This window comes from Sodiomyces alkalinus, assembly GCF_003711515.1.
Source record: "Sodiomyces alkalinus F11 unplaced genomic scaffold SODALscaffold_5, whole genome shotgun sequence".
NCBI lineage: Eukaryota > Fungi > Ascomycota > Sordariomycetes > Glomerellales > Plectosphaerellaceae > Sodiomyces > Sodiomyces alkalinus.
The window spans coordinates 2,849,314-2,868,348 of record NW_021167083.1 but is presented as its reverse complement, the minus strand read 5'-3'; the positions used below and the strand labels follow the sequence as shown (position 1 = coordinate 2,868,348).

Sequence of the window (19,035 nt, the reverse complement as noted above, 5' to 3'; positions counted from 1 at the left end):
GTACTAAATAAAGGAAATCCTCCGTAACAATCTGCCTAATAAAACCTAATAGGTAAAAAACCAAAGCAAAATAACTAGACCGCAGGAATCGTGGTTTGCGCCCTGTACCACTCTGCCGAGGCTATTTTAATAAGAGAGTCGTTATTCCGACTATAGCAACCGGTTATTCCGACTGTAGGTCATGGCCCCACAAATTCCCTTTTTCGGAATCCCGTCTTCCACACACAACTACGTCCGGTTTTATTTTCTTTATTTTTTTATTTATTATACGTATATAGCCCGAAAGCTATAGCGCGGCGCCTATCGCCCTAAAGGCTTTAGGCTAGTAGAAGCTAGATATAGTAGATAATAGTGCTAAACAAAGGAAATCCTCTATAATAATCTGCCTAATAGACCTAAATAGGTAAGAATCAAAATAGAATAACTAGACTATAGAATCCGAGGTTTACGCCTTATACCACTCCGCTAAAGCTATTTTAGTAGCTAAAAGACAGGCCTATAAGGTCTATATTCCTCTTTTAGTACTAAATAATAGCGGTACAGATAGTAGTAGGCCTGTTAGGGCTTCCCGTAGGGCTTTTCGTTCGTTTTTATAAAAAGGGTAGGACAGGATAAGGTGGGAAATAGCCTGTATAGAGGAGCCGGAATAGGAATAGCGGTCGCTAGCGTAGTTTTAGGCCCTTTTTAGTAGGGTTTTAGGTATCCGAAGCCGGTTTTTAACTAAGTAAAAGCCCACTTTACCTACCTAGGCCCTATATTAGTAGTGGTTTTCGGGGAAAACGGAGGTTATCGTGGACTAAGCGTCTATAAAGGCGGCCTAAACACACCAATCCACCTCTTTTTTTCGCCTACTCTTTATTATTCTAAAGGGCCTTCTAGTCTCGAATTAAAGCCTTATTTACGCGGCGTTTTAGGTAGCTAAGAGTAACTAAACTAACGGATTTAGTAGTTTTTTTCGGGTCTAATACCCTTTTAGCTACTATATCCACTAGTTCGTTCCCTTCTATCCCTATATACGAGGGGCACTACTGTATAGAAACCGAAGTGCCTAGTTAAAAAGGAGTAAAATAAGGGCTTTTGCTTCTATAGCCTACTATAAGGTACGCGAAAGCTTTTAACTAGCCGCCTATAAATTGCTAAACATATAGCACTCTAGGGGCCTAGGCGTCTTCTATAGGGCAGCTTAAAGGGCCTAAAGAATATAGTATACTTTAGCGTTAGCGACTTCGGCAAAGGCCCTTAAAATTAGAGCCTAGAGCTTCATAGGGCCTTATAGGGTGGCCTAGGGATCCGTCGGTATATAAAATATTGGCCTAGTTACCTAGGGTTCGTTATATTCCGATAAGGGCCTTAAGGTAGGCTGTTTTCGGATCTTAGGTTTCGGGGTCGGCGTTATTAGCTATTTCGGGCCGTTCTTTTAAGGGGAAAAAGGGTCTTAGGTCTGCTATACGCTCGGAGACCTAGGAGGCCTCCCACCTAGCTACAGGACCCTCGATATTCCAAGACTGCCCTACTAAAGCCACTATTTCTAGGCCTAACCTATATAACTGTGTGGTGGGCTATAGGTTCTATAACCGGGCGAGGTCTTCGTAGTCTTCGTGGGTTTATACGCTAGCTAGGAGCTAGCGCTTAATAGTGTAGTTCGGTAGGAATTGTAAGGTCCTAAAGGCATAAAGCCTATTAGACCTAGTTAACGGAACCGCCGCTAGAGGGACTACCGCTTCGAGCTCTAAAGGCCGTAAGGGGCCTCCCTAAAAGCACCTAGGGCCCTAACTATAGCGCCGTACTATAGACATTCTAGGCGATCCATAAGGTGTCTTTTCGGTGATTTAGGGGCCTAATAGAGGTACGAGCTAAAGTCAGCTAAAGAGGCTATACAGGCTATATATAGCTATCACAGGACCTTAACGGAAAGGCCCCTCTACGAACTAGCTAGCCTATATAACCTGTTCAGGGCCCCTAAAGCTAAGTTTAGGCATTTTTTAATATAAGGTTAAAAGAATAGCTTAGGATTAAAGTAGACCCCTAGCCACCTAATAGCACCTGGCGCTGGCTTTACTTAGTGCCCCCCTATAGTTACCGGGGCGTCTTCCTTAGAGCGTCTTTTATAGAAGTGGATAAGCTCTGTTTTTCGGTAGTCGAAGAGGATTTAGTTAACTTTTACCACGTTAAAAAGGGAGGCTACGGCTCTTTCCAGGGGTTTATAGTTTTTTCCAGTCGACGTAGACACTATAGATAGCTATAAATCGTCGATATAGGAGAGCTAAAGATTCTAAAAGTCCGGTCCCGCTACAATATAACTACGCGAGGACGTTCCCGAATGGGATCGTTAAATAATAAGTATAATACTTAAATAGGGAATATCTAGAATACAGGAAGATCCGATGGAACGGTCCTTATATAATCCGGATCGGTCACGTGCACCTATTTAACCCGATTGATTGGTTTGAACCTATAGGGTCCGACTAACCTAATTAGTTAAAAAACATACGGCCGACCTAACTAGTTAGACTAACCTAATAACCGATCTACGGGGTTATAATATGGCCCTAATTATAGTCGCCTCGCCATTAAGACTACGATAATTCTAAAAGTAATAACCCGTAGATCTAGTATAAATAATAAACTAAACGATATTTTTATTACCCTGATTAGGGCTCCTCTAAGTAGTCCTAGCGTAGGTTTTCTAGCCGTCTCCTCTAAGCACTCTAGTATCTCTCGCCTCTCCTAGATACGCGCGGCAGTTCTTATATAGCGGTTATAAAGTTCCCGAAGCCGTGGAACTAATCCTATATAGCCTTCGTGCAACGTAGTAGCGGTAGCGGTAACGGTAGCGGCATCGGTAGCGGTATCTTCGGCGTGTGGTTCCCTTAAGATAGTAACGGGCAGGTAGGCAGGTTAGATCTTTTCCACGCGTTCTTCTAATCGTAAAGTCCTTTCCGGAGAAGCTAACTATTATATACCGTAGTAGAAGCAGGACTCGAAGGAATCGTCAGAACTAAAAGAATAACTAAAGGAATAGGAAGAAGAAGAAGAACAGGAAGAAGAAGAACAGGAAGAAGAAGAACAGGAAGAAGAAGAACAGGAAGAAGAAGAACAGGAAGAAGAAGAACAGGAAGAAGAAGAACAGGACTCCCTCGACTAGAATAATAAAGATAGACGAATAGAAAATAGAAGAGATATAGAGAGGCAGGAAATAATATAGGCCACGAAGGCGTATAGGAATAAGGCGCGTAAGAACGGTGCAAAAAAAACAGAAAGGCTAAAAAAGAGGGTGGCAGAGACGTAGCCGTACAAAACCACGTATTAAGAATTAAATAACCAATAGCCTAGAAGGCTTAATAACGGGCTTGTTCGATAATACTCGTTCTGATTAGGCTACTAGAAGCAAAAAAAGAGGCTATAAAATCGGGGGGGTATTATCGAGAGTACGAAGCACTCTCTCCTTTATCCTCGGCCCCAAAGCTAGGCGTGCGGTCCCTGCGGCTATAGCTTTCAATAATAAAAACAACACAAAACAATAAAAATAAACAGACAGGGAGATACTATTAGATAGGCCGTAAGATTGACGGTTATGTAACGGGCACGGATTTGACCGAAGGATTGTACCCTTAGTAATCGGGGTGGATACCTGCAGAAATTTCACTATAGAAATTATAGTGGCAGGAGTTCCTTAACGGTCGAGGGATTTTGTATAAGTTATATATATAGACCTATAGATTTATAAGTCTTAATTAAAGTAACGGATTAACTGCCCTATTACTATTCTACGTTATTATTTATAGTTACGCTATATCTGATAATTAAGAGTCTTATACACTATTAACGATTTATCCTCTTTTACTATCCCTTTTACCTATCGAAGTACCGATTAAGAGCTACCCTAGCCGAGCCGGTGTAGCGAAACTTTTACCGAATCCTTTCTAGCTCGAAGAAGCTAACCGACGATTAAGATTACAGTTCTATAAGATCTCCAGGGTTAATACGATATAAATTATACCTAAAGCTACTAGACCTTTTAGTAACGAAGTAACGACGTAATGGCTATAGCCTATAATAGCCGTCCAGAACTAATTTACTAACCTTAAAGATACTCCCCTTTCTATAAACCGGCCTTAGAGCCTTAAGCTGATTTCAATAACTTTACAACTATTACTGGCTATGGCCCGAGGCATAGTCCCTGGTAGTGGCCGGGACTAAGAAGCACGGACCTCCTAGTAAGGCCCGTGCGACCTAACTTATACTTAGCCACCTATATACCACGTAGACTTTTCCTTTTCTTTTTTCCTTCCTTAGTTCGAATAACTATATTTTCGGTCTTAATATATGAACAACCTTTAATAAGCCGTTATATATTCGAACTTAAGACTATAAGCTTTAAGTCTTATATAGAAGGAGGTCCTAGCTATTTCGCCCCAAGCCCGCTAGTAGGCTAAGGGCAGGTTATAGGGACCTTGTATAATAGGATTAACGAACGCGTGTTATAAAGCATATAGGAAGCGGTAAGGATATATATCGCTCCTATTTATAATATACTCGCTAGCCTATAAGTAGCCCTTAAAAGGTCATCAATTAACCCGCACCTTATACCTACTACGTACCTGATAACCACCCTAATTATCACGCCCTCGCTACTACCTAAGCCCCTAGAAGCAGAAACCGCTATACCTCTTTTACTACCGCTACCTATACTCTTATAGTATATATAGTAAATTGCTATGGCAGCGAAATTCAGTAGAAAACGTATAGAATATACCGCCTAGTCCTAGGCTATATAACTAAAGCTTAAACTTAATAGCCCACTATTTCGTAGTAATACAAAGGCGTGGCATGTAATTAACACGTGCTTGGATACTTAGCCTTAGTAGGTAGTTAGCACCTTCGTCGTTATTAAAGGCATAAACAGAGACTATAACCTAGAAGACTTAATAGCCTATCTTAACCGTATATATAGGGATCGTAATAAGTAAGGCTATGCCACTAATGCCTTTTTTTTAATATATATATACAGCCCAAAGTTATAGTATAAGTCTATTAAGAAGACTAAGCCTATAACCAGTATCTAGTTATTTATATAACCTATATATAAAAGTAAAGAATAGGCGAACCAAAGTTATTAGTCCGGGACTTATCCTTATATACTGCACACTCCCCGGAGTATCCTAGGCTCCAGGGCTTAATCGTAGTAGTATATAGATGCGCTTAATTACGCGTAGTAGATATATACTCTCCCCTCCTAAGGAGGGTATATACCGGAGGCAGTGTGGTTCTACTTATTAGCGCATAAGCTAATAGATATCTCCCCGACGTACGGGGACCCCTATAACGTGTAGGAGCTCCGGGTAGGTCGCGCGCGAAACGAAATCGCGCACGATTAAGGGGAGTGGGATTCGAACCCACGACCTTACGCGGCCACTAGGTGTGTCTACCACCTATGCTATCCCCGTTACTAACGCCCTTAAATCGATAAAGGAAAAGCCTAACTAGCCATTTACACGCTTCCTACTAATATTCGAAAGGAACCTAGCATAAGTAGGAGGCTATAACTAGGTAGCTTATATTAAGATATTATTTCTTAATAGCACCCTTAATAACGGGCTATATAATAGCTTAGTGGCCGCTAGCCACCCTAACACTTATACCGAGTAGGTTAATAAAGTATAAATGATTATATGGAGATATACGGGTGCTAGTAATATAACCAGATAAAGACGTAGTGGCACCAGATCGTTAAGATAAAGATTAGATAAGGAGATTAGTCCAGTAAAACCACGATATATAACCAAAATATAACTAATACCGCTATAACCTTTAGCGAAGAAGTAGATTAGTAGTTACTATTCTGATTAGGGTAACGTAAGTTAAACTAGAAAGATACCTTAAACGTAGAATAAGTAATTATAAAAGAGGATAATAATTAAATGATACTCCCTTAATAGGGATGTCCGGAGCCTGTCCTTAATATATATATATAGGAGGTAGATCCTATAGCCTTGGAAAGGGGGTTATATAACCGGCTATTAGAACCACTCTAAACCCGTATCTACGCGGTTATAATATAGCCTTAGTTATCTTAATTACGCCCTTATAGCGTAGATAACTCCTAAACATAAGTAGATATAAGTAAATAAACTAAGTAAAGAGCTATCGTATACCCTTATTCCTCTAATCACCCCGTCCTCTATGTATACTAAGTTAAGGATCGTCTTAGCTTTAGTTCCTCCGTATATACCGTTTCCTTACTATCTTCGCCCGCTATATCCTTAAGACGTCGCTTATCTAATCCTCTATATATACCTTTACTTACGCTTCCGTAAAGTTCTTCCTCCGACTTTATAGTTAGGCTTCCTAGCCTTTCTAGCCTCTTAATTAGCGGTAGCCTTATCTGCCTCCTATTTAATTCCCGTGCTATAACGGAGCTATCCTTCCTAAGGTACTACTTAAGGCGGCGGTAGATATAGAGTACTCTTAGCTACTATATCTCTAAGACCTACTCGGTATAGGTTATTAAAGGACTTAACCTATTCTTCCGTAGTGTATAGGCTTAGCCTAATAGGACTAACACGCTTAGCTAAAGGCCGTATATCTACGAGTCTATAGTAGAGAATATAATAAGATATCTTAGTACCCTTAGGCTAGTACTTCGCCTCCTTTTCGTATTTATCTTAGATATCGTAACTCCTTTTCTTCGAAATAGTAAGGGTTTAGACGCCGCCTTAGGAGTCTTAGGAGTCTTAGGTGTTTTCGGAGGCGGTGTTTTATTAATAGCCGCTCGCGTTTACTTCACGGCTTTTTTACCCTTAGGCGTCGAGAGCTTAAGACTACTAAGACCTATATTATCGATATTACTATTGCTATCGGATAATACCAGGGGGTCCTGGAAACTCTGGCCTAGCGTGCTAGTAAGGTTTATAATCTCGGGATTATAGAAACTAGTAAGATTAATAGACTCCTCCTTAGCCTTAGGCGTCTTAGGAGTCTTAGGACCCTTAGGCGGGTTAACTAGTATCCACTTCTTAGTCTTATTAATAGGCTAGAATCTAATCGTTTTAAGGATTTCGGGAGGTAGCGTTATAGGCTTTATAGCTAACTCCGTATAACGGCCGAAGCCAAAGAGCTTACTAATATAAATCACCTAGCCTTCCTTAATATACCGAGTATATTCCCTTATATTATTCCCGTAATAGCGGCCTTAGCGAACCTATAAACTTTCGAGCTCTAAGGCAATAGATATTCCTCTTAGACTAAAGCTTTAATCTATTCTATAATAAAAGGATTATAGGAGTAACTATTCTATTATATAGGGCTAAGGACGGTATAGAATTTCTTAGTTATATTATTAACTGCTTTTTTAGGGGCTCCGATAAGAATTAACTATAGTATTATAAGGCGGGTAACCTCGAGGAGGCGTTATTTACCTTTACTATTAGACTATATACTATCGTATCTATATATAATCCAGGTCTTCTAGTTAATAATTAGGCTAATAAAATAGTTACTATTAACGTGGTAGAGTATAGGGATAAAGCGGCTAGTTTTAGCACGCTGCCGCGCCTTATCGGTAAGAGTTATAAACTCCACCTTACCCTTAGTATCTATTACCTAGCACGGAATCTTATTAAGGAATACCTTAGGCCTTAAATCTTCTTATTTACGGCTAATCACCGTACTTACTACCTTTTTTATAACGCCCTTTTCTTACTACCTATTAGCCTTAATATCTTTACGTAGCCAGTAGGCTAATATTAAAATAGAACGGACTTTAAAGTACTACTCGCTATATAAGATTATTAAAGGGGACTATAATATGGCTAGTCCTATAATCTTTACATTTAGCCCGTTATTCTTATTCTTATCTAAGAGTCCCTAAACTATTTACTAGCCGTCCTTTAAGATAGCTCTAAACCTAGTATAAGGGGTATCGTTATTTATAGCCTAAAAGAGGCGGTACGGTAAACCACTCGCTAGGAATACCTACCTGCTCTTCTTAGGATTATACTCCTTATGGGGCCTAGTGCTTGGCTTAATAGCGGTCCGTCCCTTAGGCTAAACGCCCGTAGTTAAGTCTAAACCTTTCGGAGTAGTGGCCTAGTAATCAACCGAGTCGTTAGCGGCTATAGTATCGGTGCTTACAGTTCTTAACATTCGCGGGTGCTTGCGTTACCCTAATTAGGGTCTTTAGTAATAATTCCTTACGAAAAAAAAAAAGAAAAAGGGCAAAAAGGGTGTTAGGGAAACTAGGAGGATAAGGTGGTAAGCATAAAGTTTAATAGGGAAAGAATAGGTAAATTAGGGTTTATAAGAATATATTAAAGGGGGAGATTAGGATTAAGGCTATAGAGAGTTCTATTTATCCTCTAAAGACCTCTTCTAAAGGCTCTTTCCTTTAAGCAGGAGTCCTTAACTTATAACTACAGCTCGAACGGTCTTTTAGTCGTTAAAAGAGGTTATTTCCTAAGTCGTGATAAAGATAGCCTTTATAAATTGGAAAGAAGGTGCTAAATTAGGAAATCGATATTAGAAACACTTACTATGATTAGCTGGTAAATATTGGATAAGGCTCTTCATTTATTATTAGGTAGTAGGCGGAGTTATGCTTCTATAATAAAGGAAAATAAAAGGAGGTAGCTATAAATAGCTATAAAGGTAGATTAAATAGCCGTGATTACTTTATTAAAGACGCCTCCTCTAACTTATAAAAGCTATAAGCCGCTTAGTTAATATCGCTGCTTATCGGTCTCTTAAATATAAAAGACGTAGGATCCCCGGCTCCTCGTTGCTCTTCTTTTAAGTAACTTCACCACTTCTTCAGATATCTTATAGACAGCACCCTAACTTCTTAACTTCGTAAGTATATATTATAGCTTCTAAGTATATAATTAGGGTATTAAATAAAGCAGAACCGTATAAGCATAAGAAGGCCGTTAGCAGGTAAGAGTCCGTTAAGCCCATTCCGTGGTTTTAGTCTAAGACGCGTCTAATAAGGGGCACTCCTAATAAGTATAACGTTTAGGTAATACCTATAGATATAACTATAAGTATTCCTTCCTTATTTCTCGTGGTTACTCTAATTAGGGCGTGCTAACTTCGGTGCTAAGGTTAATACTTATATCGGTTAGTTCGCGGTGGCTAGTAAGGGCGGCGTTTCGTATATTAAGCTTAACCTTCAATTTTTAGTCGTTAATTTAGATACCCGGCTTACCATTACGAACCGGTTTTAGGATACCTTCTTAAATATTACTAACTAGGATATAGAATAGGCTCTGTTTAGGTAGATACGTTACTTCTTTAAAACGCCCTTATTCCGTTATCGTATCTTTATAGCTAAAGGCCTCGCGGGTCCCTAAAAAGATTATATTATAAAGATTATAATAAGGCTTTACGCCGCTAGGGCACTTATTATATAGGTATATAGCGTAGTTAATAAAATACCCTACTAATACTACGAAGAACGCTAGATAGCTATAATAGATAGGGTTAATAATAAGATCACGTACCTATTCTATAAGTACGTCTCCTTACCGGAAAATCCACACTTCCCCGACTACGCTAATTATCTATTCTATAAGTCTGCTTATACATTCCAGGTCGATAGCCTTCGTAAGGCGTTCTAGTAGGCTAAATATAAGATAAGCTAGCCTAATAGTGATTACCTTAGCTTTAAATACTATAATCCCCTCCTTAAGGATAACTTAGTACTACCGTAGCCCTTTTATAACGATATATAATACCCGATTTACTCCCCTCGAACCGGTATCTTCCTAGTTAATATAACCGCTATAGGTTATAGGATTACTCGCTAGATACGCTAGGCCTATAGCGGTAAGACCGCTAAGGCTTATAATAGCTTACTTAGTCTTATCCTAATACTCTTAGCTTAGTATAGGAAGGAGGTAGATAAGTATTATAATATTATCCGTAAGGCTAAGGAGGTGCTTAACCGGAAGGAAACAGTTATTTACTAGACTATTCCGCTCCCTAAAGGGGCTTAGGTCTAGTATCGGGTCTCTAAGAAGTACGGGCCTAAGGAAGGTAACTATAAAAGCAACCCTAACCTAGAAACTAAGCTACTTACTTAATAGGGTGCTTTATAATCAGGGGAATAGGTAATAAGGATAGGTATATAGTTTACTAGGTGGCTTTTAGGGAAGGGAATTAGGTGGTTAAGTAACTAAATAGTATAACTCTAGTAAGTAAACGGGATTTCTAAGAAGCGACGTTCTATAGTAACTAGAGATATTACTCTTTTCGCAAGAACTTCGTGATATGTCTAATTAGGGGAATAGAAAGGAATTTTAGGACTTATCGGTACTATTATCGTCGCCGTCGTCGTTATTATATAGGAAAGCAGGGTAGGGTAGTAAGGTTAGGGGAAAATAGGTATAAAAGGAGGTCTTCCTTATAGCTTATCTTCTTCTTTTTTGCTCCTCTTTACGCGAGTAGATTCTAAAGGCCTATCTACTAATAAAGCCCTTATAAGAAGAATAAGATTTATAGGCAGCGGCCGGTAATCGCTTAATTAGGCTAATAAAGCTAGGGAACCCCCGGATTTTCCGGTTTTTATTACTAACATCGCTATCGTTATCGTAATATTACGTTGTTTTTTTTAGGGGTTTTTCTAGCGGGGCTTTTAATGCCGTTAACTTCGTATCTTGAACTTACTCTTCTACTAATAGGTATAGTATTAATCTCTACTTTCTAGGCAAGGAACTTATATATAGTAGGCTTAAGGGTAGTATAAGTAGGCGTGGTAAGGAGAATAGGTATATAATAATAGTAATAGGGAGAGCGATTAGTAATAGGGATTAGGAAAAGGGGCTTTAAGTAGTAGAAAGGAGAGAGTTTTTATACTTCTAAAATCAGGCTATGAAGATTAATATAATAACTTAATAAGTTATTAGTACTAGGGTTAGTAGAGGAGGGATTTACGGTTTACGGCTTATAGCCTTTAACGGTATTTCTCTTAATTATATTATACCCTTAGTAACCGTCCCTATACTAGTTATTCCCGACTATAACTCCCTTCCGTAGAATAGGTAGCTTATATTAAACTAGGTGTAATGTAGCTTAGGTCCGATAAATTATACGGTGATTAGGGGAATAGAAGTAAAGAATTCGAGATTATGGTAAAAGAAACCTATACGTATTATAGAAAGGAGTGTATATAGTGGTATATCTCTATAATATCTACGTAGTTAGACTTACTCGTAAATATAATAAATAAGAAATATAGGGAAAAGTCTTTTAATCGGGGAAATAAGTTTAGATAGGTTTATAATACTTCTAATTAGGGTAATAAAAGTAAAAGTTTAAAAAAGAAACGGACTAGGGTAATAGTTAGGAAGATTATTTATAGGTTTATGCCCTTTATACTAGCGTATATCGCGACTCTGAATAGATAAAGGACTTAGCTCTATTTAGCCTTAGCCCTAAGCCTAAACGCTAGCCTCCTAGTAAGTATAGGCTTTAAAAATAAAGGAAATCATAGAAAGTAGTAATAAGGAACGAAATATAGCTTACTAGTATAATCCTTATACTTAGGTTCAAATCTAGGCGCTACAGAATCTGCACCTTAACAGTACTAGACTCCCGTATCTTTTTTAACTCTTCCTCTAGCTTCTTATAATACTCTCCTAATAACTCTCTTAGTCTCTCGGAGTGGCGTAAAAGACCGTTAATAGTATATTCAGGGGAACTAATACTATCCTTAGCCCTAGTATCTTTCTTAGTGTCCTTACTAGGTAAAAGAAGTACTTCGGTAACTTCTTCGGTAATAAGCGCTCCTCGAGCAGGGTATATAATCTTAAGCTCCTCGTTATCCTTAGGCTCTTAATACCTATTATCGTCTTAGATAAACTTTATTAGACGGTTAGCGGTAAAAGTATTCTCTTTTAGTTCTCCCCTAGTAAGAGTCTTAAGCATCAAGGACTTATTATCGTGAGTAGCCTTCCGGATACAATATAGGCCGTTTTAGCGGTAATCGAGCTTAGCCTTACAGCTTATATTAATAGTTTTTGTAGTATTATAAACTAGTATAAAATCCTTAACTTATAGCCTTATTAATAGAGTACCCTAGTATAGCTAGTATTAATATAGGCTATCTGCCGCTCTTATTATTTACTAATTATAGTAATAGTAGTATATCGGTCGGTATTAAGCTAGGTAAAAGCCCTTAACCGAAGTATTATCTTATCCTTAGTGTTTTAACACGGCCTTAGTCTAGTACTCTCTAAGTTATGCAGGTCGTCTTAATTAGGGTAATAGCCTTATAGCTATATAGAAGAAAGAAAGGGATTTAGCTAGTAGAAGCTTTTACTGTTATACGGTTAGCGAAAAGGACTATTAGGAGGATCTCGTCAAAGGCTCTAGGGTAAAGCTTTAACTAGATAGACAGAGCGTGGGTAATAGCCTTATATATAACCTCGTTAAGGCTATTAGCGCGGGGGTAATAGGCCGAGACGAGCTTTTAAGTAATCCTATAGCGACGGTTTAGCTTAATTATATAACCCTTATTCTCTAGACCTCTATCTATAAAGAGGATTATATAAAGCCTATACCTATAGATTATATCTTCTTATAGAAATATGGTAATAGCCTTAGACGTGTTTTTCTTTAGCAGTTAAGCCTTAACCTAACCTATGAATATATAGCGGACCTTTATAAGATACTATCCTTAAAGATATTAAATGTCTAGGCTAATCTAGGTAAAAGGGAGGGCGGTTTCGGGTAGGCTTACAGCGATTAGGGGATCCTCTTAGAAACGGCTAAAATAGGCCTAGTATTTAAATTAGGCCTTAATAAACCTCTAAACACTCTTATAAATACTATCCTAGAGGTAGTTAGCGGCGAGGCGATAGTAAATACCCTATCTTCCTCGCTATCGGATTTGTTATAGACTCTCCTAATTAGGTTAACCTAGGCGTCCTTATCGTTAATCTAGCGTTTAGGGGTTAAATCGGCCTTAGTTACTCGGGTCTATAATAGTCTATCCTTAAGGAATACACGAGTAGCCCTATCTTTAACTCTACGGGCTTCCCTAGGATGTATTCCTCTAGGCACGCGAAAGGTCGTTAAAAAGATAGCTACTTCTCGGGACAACAAACTCTAGGTAAGGTCCTTATCGTGGATATTATTAGCTAGGGCAGGATTATCGAATTACTTCTCGGCTTCTATACGGAAGATCCTATTATCCACGAAATTAGCTAGGTCTTCTTCGGTATCGTTATTAGTTTAATGAAAAGGTATTCCAGATATTTAAGAGAGTCTATTAGCTATAGTGTTCTTAGATCCTTTAATATACTGAACGTTAAAGTCGAAGAGCCGGATTTAGGCGAGCCATCGGGTAATTAGCATATTAGGGAGGTTAGTAGTAGATCCTTTTAACTAGGATAAAAGGGCTTAGGCGTCGGTTTCGAGGATAAAGTAAACCCTATAAAGGTAGTTATATAGGTGCTAAAGGGTTTTTAGGACTCCCCTTAGCTTTAGCTTATTAGTATTATAGACCCTCTCCATAGCAGACTAGCGGCTATGTTCGTATTATGCTATAGCTCTTTTATCCTTAACGTACTATCCGAGAATCCTACCCTATCTATCCGTGGTAGGTCGGTTAGGGGTCTAGCGATAATAGCGAACTTATAAATCCAGACTTAGTAAAAGGTAGCGAGACTAGAAATAAATAAACGTTAGAAACCGTGCTATACCTCTCCTACTCTTAGACCTTCGCTATCTTAGCCTACTTAGGGGAACGACTATTAGTACTATATATATAGCGAACCTTTGGGGTTCCTAATAGCATTATATCAGACTAAGGGTCCTTATTTATAAGCTATTTTTAGACTACCCTTTACGGCTACTTTGGCACTAAATAACGCTTATTTATAGCGTGGTAGCTATAGACTTATAGCTAGATAAAAAGATAAAACCAGAACGTGGAATACTATCTTAGAGTCTTCTACTCCTAGGAATAGGATAATTAGATAGACCGCTTAGGCTCTTACGAAATTTACTTATAATATAGCGTAGCACTCCGCTATATAACGAATACCCGCGGACGTACTAATAGGGTATAATCCGAGAGGCCCTAATAAAGTATAATTACCTAGGGCAGGGGAGGCTTATTTAGCTAAGGCTAAGATATACACGGAGTAATATATAGCTAGCCGCTACTCCTTTATAGACCTAATTCAAAAAGCCTAAAGAACGTATAAACGATACTATAATAACGGGAGGACCTAAAGATACTTCGCGGTTAATAACTATATTTTACTCTCCACGAAGAATATCCGATAGTATAGGCCTTCGAAGAAACTTAGCGATAAGTTTATTAGACTATATAAAATTACCAAGATTATAGGTATATATAGACTAGTATATTAACTCGCCCTCCTAAAGACTATAAGGATCTATAACGTTTTCCCTATCTCTCTGCAAGAATTATAAAGCACCTGCGATAGAAAAGTACCTAAACTATAGAATATTAATATAGAACCGGACTCTAAAAGTGAAATTTCTTTTAATATTTCTGTATATAGGTATTATATTATAGTGTTAGAAGGGCTTAATACCACTCTATCATCAACATAGCATAATAGTATACCACGGTGTATATCATTATTTTTATCCTTTTAATAATAAGTAAAAATACCGTTATCGTCATTGGAGACGCAGTAACCGATAGTACGTAGTATTTTATTATGGAAATTATACTAGAGCCGTGGGCTCTATTTTAGACCGTATAAAGCTTTATTCAGCTTATAAATCGTTTTATTCTTATTATTAGAGCCTTCTTTTTATTCGAAGCCTATAGGTTATATAGTATAGATATGGGTATCTATTTTGGCGTGTACGAACGCGTTTTTAACGTCGAACTACCGGAAATTCCAGTCTAGGGATACGCCTAGTATAAAAGCTAATCTATAGCTTTCTAGCCTAGAGGTAGTAGAAAAGGTTTCTAGGTAGTTAATACCTAGTACTTAATTAAACCCTTATATACACCACCTAGCTTTATATTGTATAGCCTTATTTTTATCGTTATATTTTATTTTATATGCTTAACGACCTCCTAAGACGTTATGGGTGTTATTTTAGGTAGTATAGTTATTTTAAGACGTATCGACCGTTATTAGATCCTAGGTTCTTCGTTTTTAAAGTTCTGTTATTTCACCTACTATAGCTTCAATCTATTTATCTTTATCTAGGCAGGTTATAGCCTGTTTATAGGTACCGGGCTCGTATCGAGCGTTTACACTTAGAAAGAAGTAGGGACTTTCTTTTAACTAAAGTTTCCCAATATAGTATCTTCTATTATATATAACAAGCGCTTATTATCATCATAAGATGTATAATTAATAGACACATAATCCCTAAATTCCTCTAAAGATTTAGAAGGAATTTATACTTTAAACCTGGTATCTAGGCTTTTATTATTAGCCGGGCTATTTATTTTATTATTATTATTATTATTATTATTATTATTATTATTATTATTCGCAGCTGCAATAAAACAGCCCGCTGCCCGTTAACTCTTTCGTATAGTAGCCGCCGGATATAGATTATTATCTAATTCTTAACCGTTATCTTCTTCGGTTTAGATAGAACTAAAAGGTCTTTTTAAATTCGTAGAATTAAAATCGACCTCTTTAGATATATTATATTTATAGTACTGACTAGGCTAATAAGGCCTATAGTAGGAAACCAATTCTGCCTATAAGGTAGGAGGTAAATCTTCACTTGAATATTTATCTTTATAATCAGGCTTATTTGTATTAATTATATTTTCCGAAGAAGAAGTGAGGAATTGATTTTCTAGTATACATACGTCGCGGAACCAGCTAGTCTTCCTGGTTTACGGATTATATACTTTATAACTATAATCGTTAAAGCCTATTAGAGCACCTCGAAGGGCTCTAGTATCTAATTTCCTTAAATTTAGGTTATTATTCTTATAATAAGGAATTGATCCCTAGACCCTTATAATATTAATATTAGGCTTTCAATTTTCTTTTAATTTGTAACGCGTTTTAAAGCCTAGTGCCGTATTAGGGGTTTTATTATATATATAAATAGCTGAATAAACAGCGTTACCCTAAAGATATCGCGGTAGCCTAGAGTGGAAGAGAAGGGCACGGACCTTTTCTATTATAGTCCTTATTATCCTTTCTACAGAGCCTTGTGCTTCGTGGGTATAGAGGGCTTTATACTATGATTTACGCCTAAGAAAAGGCGTTTAAACGAGGTATTATTAAATTCTCGCCCGCCGTCGGTATTAATTTCTTTTATTTTTGTATTATAGTTATTATCACTCACCGGAATTTTCCACTCTTTTATAGCGGTTATAACCGTCGTTTCTGATTTATCGACTAGTAATTTAGTCTATAGATACCGGGTAGATCCGTCTATTATAAATAAGATCCAATGCTTCTTATTACAGGATATAGGGTTAATTAGACCGTATAAATCTATATAAACCTTTTCTAGGTAGGAAAAGTCCTTATCTTTATCTATAGATTCTTTATTTATAAGCGTAACTAACTTACTTTTTCTATGGGCATTATAGCTCTATATTTCTTCGATATCTTCTATAGATATCGGTATATTTATATTTTTCAAAGTAGTAGGATTTATATATTATTATTATTATTATTTATTACTCTGCTCTCGCTTAGCTAAGGTAGGCTAGCCACCTAGGTAATAGTCCTTCTCTAATTTTCGAGGGGAAACCGTTAACAGACAAAAACCTCTCCGCTCTTATTATATAAGGAAGTTCTATTATACATAGCCGTTACGGTATCGCTCCGCGGCCCCGTTCTTATCGCTATTCGAAAACCGGATCTTACCTCTAGGCTAGTAGCTAATAGGGGTTAGCTAGTTAGTAGGTGCCGTGTTAGGTCGTACGTGTCCTTAGTACGCTACTGCTATAGTTACTCGCCGCTATCCTTTCCTTTATTCCGGATCCGGCGAGGTTATTATCTCCTCGCCGCGGTACCCTTTATACTCTCCCTCCTTTTTATAAGGGCGGGGGCGCGCTTGGCAGGCTGGCAGGGGTAGTAGTCGATCTATAGGTAGGGGTAGTATTAGGGGCAGATCTAGGGGCAGTTATCGAAATAGTAGTCGGAGCCGTGGCAGATATAGTAGTCGGCCTAGAAACGGGCGGACGTAAGGCTATAGCCCTGATATTATAGTTCCCCTAATTAGAGGTAGTAAAGGTAGTAGGCGTAAGAGTAGGGGGAATAGCCGGCGAGGGAGCCTTATTATTGGAGTCGCTAATAACGATAACGGGGGTAGGCTCGAGATACTAAGTCTAAGTATCTATAGTATTTTAGGTATAAGTGCGAGGGGGTAAGCGAATAGTATTTATTTATTATTTATTACTCTGCTCTCGCTTAGCTAAGCTAGGCTAGCCACCTAGGTAATAGTCCTTCTCTAATTCTTAAGGGGAAACCGTTAATAGATAAAAACCCCTACGCTCTTATTATATAAGCAGTTCTATTATACGTGGCCTCTACGGTATTACTCCGCGGCCCCGTTTGTATCGCTATTCGAAAACCGGATCTTACCTCCGGGCTAATAGCTAATAGGGGTCGGCTAATTAGTTTATTAGGTACCGTGTTAGGTTATACACGCCCTCGGTACGCTATTACCACGGTGCCTCGCCACCGTCCTTTCCTTTATTCCGGATCTGGCGAGGTTATTCTCCCCTCGCCGCGGTACCCTTTATACCCTCCCTCCCTTCTATAGGGGGGGCGCGCCTACCCCCCCTTACTCCCTTTATTTATTATTTATTCTAAAACCTCCTTCGTATACCTACTATTTATAGTAGCCCTTATTTAGTTATATACCTCCCTTACTCGCGCTATATAGGCTCTCCGGGGAAGGCGCTATAGTATAGGCCAGGCGTGGCTATTATTCTCTAAAAGGCGTGGTGACTCGTAGAGCTAATCTACCGCTCCCTGTTCTTATAAACCTCCCTCTCTACCTCTTTTTTCCTCCTTTCCTCTTTTCCTCCTTTAAGCTATCGTTCTTAAGGTAAGTTTTACATAGTCGGTATAGTATAAGTACGGCCCTAGAACTCCCGTATAGGATACCCCGGTACCGTTCGGCTATATAGTAGGGGATCTAACGGGGTCCCGGGTTATACTATCCTCGCGCCGCCCCCGCTCCGCCCCCGTAACGCCCGCCTCGGTCTAACTCCCCTACCCCTTTAGATACCCAGTAATAAGACCTTTATCACTAAAGGGGGAGCCGGTACCGGCGCCTATAAGGGTAAAAGGCCGGCTACCCCCTAACCTTCTATTATAAGTTCCCCGCTCTATTATCGTTACGCCCGCTTTACGCCCCTGATTTATATTCTAACCCGGTATAGTCCGCCCCTACTATCCGCTTATCGCTATATACCTTATATATCGTATCGCTCGCCCACGATTACAAAGTAGCTCCTTACTAAAGTTCGCCCGGTAAATAATCTTATTATATTCCCGCTATACGCTCGTTATACCCCCCCCCTCCCGAGGTAGGTTATAGCGCGGAACCGATATAAGACTAAAAGAGGACTACCGCGCCCCCCGGAACCGAGAGTAGCTAAGATTAAGGTAGAAATTTAGGCCTTACTAGCTAATAAGAACACGATTAAATAGGTCGTGGAGCTAGTAAAGAAATTAATTACGATATATAGTACCCGTAATAACGCTAGCACGCCACTATTAGTATACCTATACGTATCCGTCCGCCACATTATCCGTGAGAAACTCTAAAAAGGAATAAGTAGTATAAAAGAGACTTAGACTAATATTATAGCCTAAGTACCTATAATAGCGCCGCCGCGGGACCCCGCCCTACCTAAAGTAATCCCTATTAGGTATTACCGGGAATTAATAGTCCGCTAAGGAACCCTCCCCGAAGACTAGCCCCTTAGAGCTAGGACCCTAAAGGAAATTATTTAAGCTATAAACGCTACGATTACCCGATATAACGCCGTAGCGGCACGGAAGCTACCTAATAGAGATATTTACGTTACCTTTACTGAAAGGGTATAATAGT

General features: G+C 38.7%; 1 non-coding gene across 1 annotated transcript; it reads right to left on the bottom strand.

Moving 5' to 3' along the window:
• Positions 1-5,375: 5,375 nt before the first annotated feature.
• SODALDRAFT_t120 lies at positions 5,376-5,447 on the bottom strand. The gene has a single exon. It is a non-coding gene; the product is annotated as a tRNA-Thr (tRNA).
• Between the last annotated feature and the right edge of the window lie 13,588 nt (positions 5,448-19,035).